The following is a 9,268-nucleotide window of genomic DNA, read 5'->3' as shown; positions in this document are numbered from 1 at the left end:
TGGTTGGTCTACAGTTATTAAATGTCTACTAAACAGGCACTGTGCTAAGCATGGAGATCCAGAGTAAAACAAAAAAAAAGTCCTGGCCCTCATTGAGTTCACAGTCTATTGGAGAAAACAACATGGAAAAATCTATGTACAAACAAAATGCATTGAAGTTAATCAGTTGAGAGAAAGTACTAGAAGTAATGGAAACCAGGAAAGATTTACTGTGTGAATTTAAATGGAATTTGAAAAAAGCCACAGGACCTATCAGAGGTAGGATCTGAATCCAGAACTTCTTGATTTGGGATCAGTATAGCATTCACTTTGTCATTCTACTTTTGGGAGAATGAAGTAACCTGCCTCTGGTCATATAAATAGTAAGTGGTAAATCCAGGTCCTTTCTCCTCAGTTCCATTTCTCAACTCATGAAACCAGAATGTTCTTTTTTAAAAAAAATTTAATACTATTTTGTATATATATAGATATAGATATAGATATAGATATACAAAGGTCACCATGAAATAATTGTACATTATACAACATTCATTTCAAAGAATAAAGAAATAAATTCACAAAGAATAATAAAAATCCTACAAATTAAATCAATATTTTTAATACTCCATGCAAATTTCAATGCAAAGGATGATGAAAAACATTCAAATGCACTGGGGACAGTCTCCAAACGTGCATATTATAATTCTTCAAGCCTCCATCTTCAGCAAATCTTGTCCATGTTCTCCCATAAATTTGCAATGAATAATTTATTCAATATTTAAAGTCAAGGCAACAGGCATTTATTAAGACCCATCTCTGTTCTAGGCACTATGCTAAAATGAAAGACAGAAAAAAGTAGTCTCTGCCCAAAGTGTTCATAGTCTTTTCTTAATTTTTATTACTTCTTGTAGATACCAGTAGAGTTTCTGACTTTTTACCTGTCAACTCTGGCTACCACATGTAACCATCTATCTTCTCCTCTTAGTATACATTTCCTTCATTATATTTTTTCTTCATCTTCTTTTTTCAGAGTTATTAGTTATACAGGGTGTCTCCTTGGAAAAGCTAAAATCTCTTAATGACACAAAAATAGGAAAAGACAGACCATACCTTTGGGTATGGTAATTTTTTGGAGTAAACAAATGTATTTTCATGATGTATCCTAGGGGACACCATGATGTATCCTAGGGGATACCATGATGTATACTAGGGGATGGGAGGAAGGATAACAACCTTTCTTCTACATTAAATTACCATTGAGCTTGCTCAGCTGGATTCCTGATTTCAATTTAAGCCAGGTAGATGCAGACTCAGCTGGATTTTTGAGCTAAACTCAAACCAAGTGGATGTAGACTCAATTAAAAATTATTATGGCATAAAATCAGTTACATTATAGAACCAGTATAGTAGAAATCCATATAAGGGTAATCCTAATTCTCACTGTGGGATTTATAACAGGAATGCTAAGCTATTTTAATATAGGAAAACTATCAGCATAATTGACCATATCAATAACAAAAACAATATAAATCATATAATTATCTCCAAAGATGCAGGAAAAAGCTTTTTGCCAAAATACAGTGCTCATTTCTATTAGAAATACTAGAAGCATTGGAATAAATTGAGCTTTCCTTAGTATGGTAAGTAGTATCTATCAAAAACCAATAGCAAACATTATTAGTAATGAGGATAAACTAGAAACCTTCCCAGTAAGATTAGGGGTGAAACAAGGGTGCCCACTAATTAGCACTATTATTCAATATTGTACTCAAAATGATAGCTAAAGCAATGAGAAGAAAAAAGAAATGGAGGTAGAGGAAATTAGAAAAAGAATTAAGGAAACAATACTAACTTTGTAGACAATATAATAATATACTTAAAGAATTAACTAAAAAACTAGTTGAAGCAATTAATTTCAACAAAGTTGTAGGATATAAAATAAATCTATATTGGCATTTTTATCTATTACCAACAAAGTTCAGCAGCAAGAGATAGAAAGATAAATTATATTTAAAACAACTGTGGACAAGATAAAATACTTCAGAGCCTACAATTACAAACAAATTACAAATGCAAATTTCATACAAATAAAGCCAGTTCTAAACAATTAGAGAAATATGAATTGATCATAAGTAGGCCAAATCAACATAATAAAAAATGAGAATGCTAAATCAGTTTGCTTATTCAGTGCCATACTAATAAACTACTGAAACTTATTTTATAGAACCAGAAGAAATAATAGCAAACTTTACCTGCAAAGAAAAAAAAATTTAAGAATATCTAGGGAATTAATGAAAATTAACAAACTTATCAGTACCAGATGTCAAATTGTCTCTTAAAGTTATTATCATCAAAACAATCTGGTACTGATTAAGAAAGAGAGTGGTGGGTCATTGAAGCAGATCAGGTATATACTGTACAGCAGTAAACAGCCATGGTAATCAGGTTTGGAAAACACCCAAATCCAAATTTTGGGGCCAAGAATTCACTATTTGACAGCAAACACCAGGAAAACTGGAAAACAGTTTGACAAAAACTAGATGTAGATGAACATCTCCCACTGATCAAAAGAAGTTCAAAATGACTATATGACCCAGACATAAAATGTGACATCATAAATAAATAAGATAAACATGAAAATATTTGCCAGTCAACTTTGAATAAGGGAAAAATTTATGACCAAAAAAGGTATAGGATGTAGAATAGATAATTTTGATTTTGCTAAATTAAAATATTTTTGTACAGGTAACTAAGATTAGAAGGAAAGCAAAAAAAACAAGAAAAATTTTTGCAACAAGTTTCACTAATAATTTATTACAGTTTTCACTTGGAATGAGTTTCACTTATTTCTCTATATAGAAACTTTGTTGAATTTATAAGAATAAACATCACCCCCTAATTGATAAATAGTCAAAGGATATGAATAGGCATTTTTTAGAAGAAGACATCAAAACTATTTCTAGTCATATAAAATGTTCTAAATCACTATTGATTAGGAAAATATAAATTAAAACTCTTATTTCCCTTCCCATCAGATTGATTATTATGATGGAAAATGAAAATGACAAATGTTAGAGGGAATGTGGTAAAATTGGGACATTAATGCACTGCTGGTAAAGTTGTAAACTGATCTGGTCTCATTATGAAGAGCAATTTATTTATAACTATGATCACAGGGTATAAAATAGTATAGAATCAGCACTACCACTACAACATCTGAGTTCCAAAGAGATCATTGAAAGAAGAAAAAATAACTTTATATACTCAGCTTTCCTGTAGGGTAAGAGAGATTTCTATGCCCAAATGAGTTGTATGATATTCCCTCTTTGAACAAATTCTGATGAGCACAAAATTCATTTACTCCCCTCACCTATCCTCTATTTCCTTCCACTGTAAAAGCTTTTTCTTGCTTCTTTTTGAATGGCCTGAGACCAATTCATAATTTTTTTCCTTTGGAAGCCTTGGATGTAGGAGCTTTGACTTTGTCATCTTCTTCTGAGTATGTGTTTCTTTTTTTATTTTTTTCCAAGGCAATGGGGTTAAGTGACGTGCCCAAGGCCACATAGCTAGGTAATTATTAAGTGTCTGAGGTCACATTTGAACTCAGGTACTCCTGACTCCAGGGCCAGTGCTCTATCCACTGCACCACCTAGCTGCCCCCGAGTATGTTTTTTGATCTTGCTTATCTCCACAGTAACTTTATATAGTCAGATTATCTTTTTATGCTGTTTGCTCATTTTCCCATCTATTTTTTGACTTGTAATGGTTTGTTAAAGTAGGGCAGAGAGGAAGGCAAAATATCCCAAGCTTTAGGGATTTTGTGCAGCTTCAGGGATTTTGTGCAGCTGTTTTCAGAGATAATTTAGGGACCTGTACATTTTCAGTTCTAAGGTGATATGATCTTAGGAGAGGTGTGTTTACTATTCTCCTGGCTTGAGTTCTGGTCTGTGAGTGATCACAAGTACTTTTTGCTGCCCTGTGAGGAGAGTCCCTGCTCCATTATAATGACAAACTATACTACTATTCCTGTTTGCCTTGGGACTGCCTTGGGATCAGGATCCAAATATGGGCAAAGCGACAGAATCCTGCATCAGTTCTAGCAAAGAAACCCCTGTCATCTCCTGATCTGTTGTTCAAATCCCTTACCATCTATGGATGGAGAGCTCCCAAAGCAGAAACTGCTGCTGTTGCTAATTCCGTGACTTCCAAGGTCTTTTTCTGGTTTGGTAGGGCTAGGTCTGTGGTGGTGTGGTTGCTGTAGTGCAATAGATCTTTTCCTGCGGACCTAAGTTGTCTTGGGCTGGAAAATAATTCTGCGTCATCGTTTTGTGAGTTCTACTGCTCTAGAATTTGTTTAGAATCATTATTCAAAGGTATATGGAGGGGCCTGGGGATGGCACTGTCTTCTAGGCTCCACCTGCTGGAGTGCAAACAAAGAAACCACTAAAGGGGGCACAAAGAGTCAGACACGATTGAACAGCAATAATCATAATATAGTCCAAGAGAAGAAGTTGAGGAGAGAATACATTTTGGGTATGCGGGAGGGGTGGAGCAGAGATTTTGTGTACAAAAGGTGTTGAGATGGAAGGCTGGTAATGAAATATCAAATTTGGGAAAGGTATGGAGCTGGTATGTAGAGTGTATGAAAGGAAATGATATGTTAAGTCTGGGAAGGTCGTCTGGTGTCAGATTGTGAAGGGCTTAAAATGTCAAGATGAGAAATATATGCTTTATTCTAGAGGCAATAGGTTAACTTTCTGAGGAAAGAAATGGAGATTAAATACTACTTCAATGATCCAGAACCTAGGGTGAATACTCGGTGGAAAAAAGTTACAAAATCAAAAAAGAGGAGGAGGACTTCTAACATAGCAGGTATAAAATGCTTAATTTATAGTCTTACACATATTTCATTGAAGAAGTATACCTCCTCTCTTAATATTATTATATCCTTAAGATGTCCATTTACTGGGAATGACTAGACATGTTTTATTTTTTCTTTTTATCTCTGTAGTGAAAGACAGTGCTTGGTAAATAATATACCCTTATTCAGTGCTTGATAGATGAACAAAGTGAGATATGTGAATATAATAGAGTATTATTGTGCTATATGAAGCAATGAATATGATGAATTCAGAAAATTAAGGAAGATTCACATGAACTGATATTCTATATAATAGTCAGAAAGGTAGAACCCTATTCACAATGACTGCAGTGAGGTAAATAGAAAGAAAAGAAACAAGATCAACCCTGAATGCTGCAAAATTATAATGACTGTTTGGAAAAAAAGAATAGACATGAGATGATATATTTCCTATCTTCTTTGTAGAGGTAGAGGTCTATGGGTATGGAATACCAAAAATGTCAGACTTTTTTTTTTTGCAAGGCAAATGGGGTTAAGTGGCTTGCCCAAGGCCAAACAGCTAGGTAATTATTAAATGTCTGAGACCAGATTTGAACCCAGGTACTCCTGACTCCAAGGCTGGTGCTTTATCCACTTATGCCACCTAGCCACCCCAATGTCAGACTTTTAAGATATATTGTTTGCTTTTGATAATCTCTCTCTCTCTCTCTCTCTCTCTCTCTCTCTCTCTCTCTCTCTCTCTTTATTCTTTGATATAGAGGATGGCCAGGGGAGATGGGAGAAGTAGATAGTATACAAACAAAAAAATCAATACAAATTTATTAATCCCTAGAATTCGTCTCAATCTTCAGTCTTGGTAATTCTGTATAGGTTATAAATTCAAGATGGAATAGGGGATTGTTGCCTCATTTGCGAAATTCTCAGGTGAATAGCTGTGACTGGTAATTTTTTCCCCTGATGGATCATTACATTCTTATATCTCTTTTAGCTTTGGTGTTTGATTGCTGGCTTTGATGTCTGCCTTGACTTCATCTGATATCTTGCAGAGGGACATCTGGCAGCTGAATTTTTCTGATAATTAGGAGATAGATGGATATGATTTTCTAGAAATCTAGTTTATTTCCAGGAAGTGGGATTTATAAAGAGAGAAGATTGAAGCAGGTTGTTGACCATGGACTCTTACAGATATCTAACAGGTATTTACATTCCTGCAATTTTTACTTCATTTTTACTTCTCTGACTTAGGTGAGGTTTTCTTTGAAAATAAGATAACCTCCTAAGAGTTGATAACTTCTGAGGTTGTTTTACAGGAAGAAACTGCCAAGGTAAGGAGAAGAAAAGAGAGGAAGTTCAAGGGACTTTTATGTCTTTCTACATATGACAGATTTCATCTTGGTAACCTCTTTATTGCACTGAGGAAAAGGTATGGGGACTTTTGAAGGTTTTTTTTTTAAATTAACCAAGAATGAGGAGGTACTTTCTAACTTTTTCCCCTTGGTTTGGTAGTGATAGTAGAGAGAAGGATCTCAATAAAACTCTTGTCTATTCTGCTTAAAAATTTTATTTATATCTTCATTTTTACATATTTTTATTTCTTAATATGTCTCTTTTCCAATTTGACTTATCACTTACAACAGTGCTATAAAATTCAGAATGATCTCTACAGGTTACATATTAACAAATTAATATTATGTTCCATTGTATTTTATTTATTTTATTAAGTATTTTTTAATCACAAATTAATCTGAAAATATGTTGTAGTCACTAAGTTATGAATAGTGTGCTTGATATTTTTGCTTTATAGCAAAAATAAAAAGAAGGGAAAAACAGCTAGTCAAAACTCATCAACATATTAATTCTGACCATCAATATGAGCAATGTTATTCAATCACAATCTTCTGCCTCTGCAAAGATGGGAGAAAGTGGGGGGGTGGCATCTCAAAGCTCTTCTTTAGGACTAAACTTGAACATTATCATTATATAGTATTCAGTTTCAGTGTTATCATTTTTCCATTTACATTGTTGTTTTCATTTTGCCCCATTATACTTCCCTTTGCATCAGTACATATAAGTCTTTTGTGCGCTTATCTGTATTTTCTTAGTCATCATTTATGGTACAGTAATGTTCTATCACATTTAAACCACAATATGAATTGCCATTCCGCAATCAATAGGCAACTTTTTATGATATTTTTCCGAGATTTATTTAACTAACCCAGGATATAAGGCAAATTCCTTCCTAACCTCTTCTGGACCCCTCTACTCCAGCTAATATTGTCAGAATGTCTCATTCCAAGGTTATATTGGGTAGGAGGTAGTATTCTTGTGGGTTGCATATTTCAGACTATCAAAGGGCCTTCTTCAGGGTTGGGGTATTGGATTAGTAGTTGTAATGAAGGATTACCTTTTACTTCCTTCTTTATAGTTATCCTTCCTTTGATGATTTGGCCCCTGTCAAGGCCCAGATGACAGGTTTCTTGGATGGAACTGAAATCCCAGTTTTAGGGAAGGAGGAAGGGGCAGGGATTTTGGAAATGATTTTGGAAAACATTAACTCTGACATAGAAGAATATGAGGACTCCAGCAATCGTTCTTAATGAACTTCTGACAATTCAAAGGAGAAACTAGAATTAACCTACAGGAGGAAATATTAGCCAAAAGTCAAAATTTCTAGTGCATAAAGGGAAAAAGACCCTTGAATTAAGGATTTGGATCTGTTTTAACTAGTTATGGCAAATTAAAAAAAAATTAAGGCAATGGGGTTAAGTGACTTGCCCAAGGTCACACAGCTAGGTAATTATTAAGTTTCTGAGGCCAAATTTGAACACAGGTCTTTCTGACTCCAGGTCTGGAATGCTATCCACTGTGCCACCTAGCTACCCCTTTGGTCATGTTTTTTTTTTTTTTTTTTTTTTAAGAAAAAGAGGGTTCTAGTTTAGGTGGGGAAATATCAGTGTCTTAGAGAGTATGTGAAAAAAGGCTTGTCCACTGGGCCAGTCCAGAATCCCTTGAGAAGGCATCCAATTATATCCAGAAGAAGTCAAGGTGAATTTATTTTAAAAAAATTGATATTTTTCATTGCAACCCCAGCTCCTTTGCTTTATCATATTCTATGCCTTCTATTCCTTTAATGTAGAAACGGCTAAATCTTGTGTGATTCTGTTTGGGGTTCCCTAATAAATGAATTATTTCTTTCTGACTTCTTGCAATACTTCCTCTTGGCCTGGGAGTTCTGGAATTTGGTTATAATATTCCGGGGAGTTTTTATTTTAAGATCTCCTTCATGAAGTGATCAATGGATTCTTTTAATTTTATAATGTTGTGTATTTTATTTTAGGAATTTAAAAACAATATTCTGAGAAAAGGTACAGAGGGCCCCATGGCACAAGACAGGTTAAGAACCTCTTACATTTTACCCTATCATCCACTGAATTGCAGGAGAGAGTAACAGGCATTGTTTCTACCCTCAGAATTTTGGTTTTGTGAGGTAGTAGCAGTACAATACTATCAGTTTTGGAGAGCAAATGGGTAGGTGTCCTCCTATTTCAATGCATGCTAATTATCCTTTCCTGCCCCTCCCCCACAAACTAAGGAGAGTCCAAAAACTTGTTTCCTTCAATTAGGAATTCAAAAATATATTAACAACATTTTGAGAAGAGGTTTGCAGGTTTCAATGGTTAGCCAAAGCAGTCCTTACGAAAAGTTTCAGGATTCTTGGTCTAAAGTTTGTGCATACTACCTAATCAGATCACACTTCGGCATTCTCCCTCCTTCTCATCCCATGCTTCCTTTGAAATCTCATCATTTCTCCCTGACTGCACTCCTCTTTTCTTTCATTGATGCTCTCTGTAATCTCACCATCCTTCAAGAGCACATCTATCTGGAGACACATACAATCCCCTTCATGCAGTAGAGAGTAAAAGGTAGAGGGTGGGCAATGGTGAGCTCCTTCCAGAAACTCCATTTAAAGAAGATAGTCACTAGCTATCTCATTACTACTTGCCTACCATCCTTTGGGCATCATTATGCCCTCCTTCCCTTTTCAGTTTCCTTTTATGTAGTACTCTCCCCATTAGATTGTGAGAGCCTTTCTTTGTATCGCCAGATCTTAGGACAGTGCCTGCACATAGTAGGCCCTTAATGATTCATTAATTAGCTAATTAAATTAATTATTAATTTGTTTATTAATAAATACATATGGACTGACTGAGATAATTTTATGTCCATAGACTCCCCTTGGTTTGCAAAAATCCAGGGTAGTTAATTCCCCCCAGATACTATAATCATCTCAGGGAGAGGGAGTATAGGGCTGGCCAGTATGATTTCTTAATATTTTTCCATTCATGGCAAAAACCTTCAAGGTCATTGTGCCTTCTGTTGTAGAGAATCAGGGGCACATAACATACTGCTGATATGTGACAGAGAGCC

This window comes from Macrotis lagotis, chromosome X, assembly GCF_037893015.1.
Source record: "Macrotis lagotis isolate mMagLag1 chromosome X, bilby.v1.9.chrom.fasta, whole genome shotgun sequence".
Lineage (NCBI taxonomy): Eukaryota > Metazoa > Chordata > Mammalia > Peramelemorphia > Peramelidae > Macrotis > Macrotis lagotis.
The sequence above is the reverse complement of the archived record's forward strand: the minus strand, read 5'-3'. Positions refer to the sequence as shown.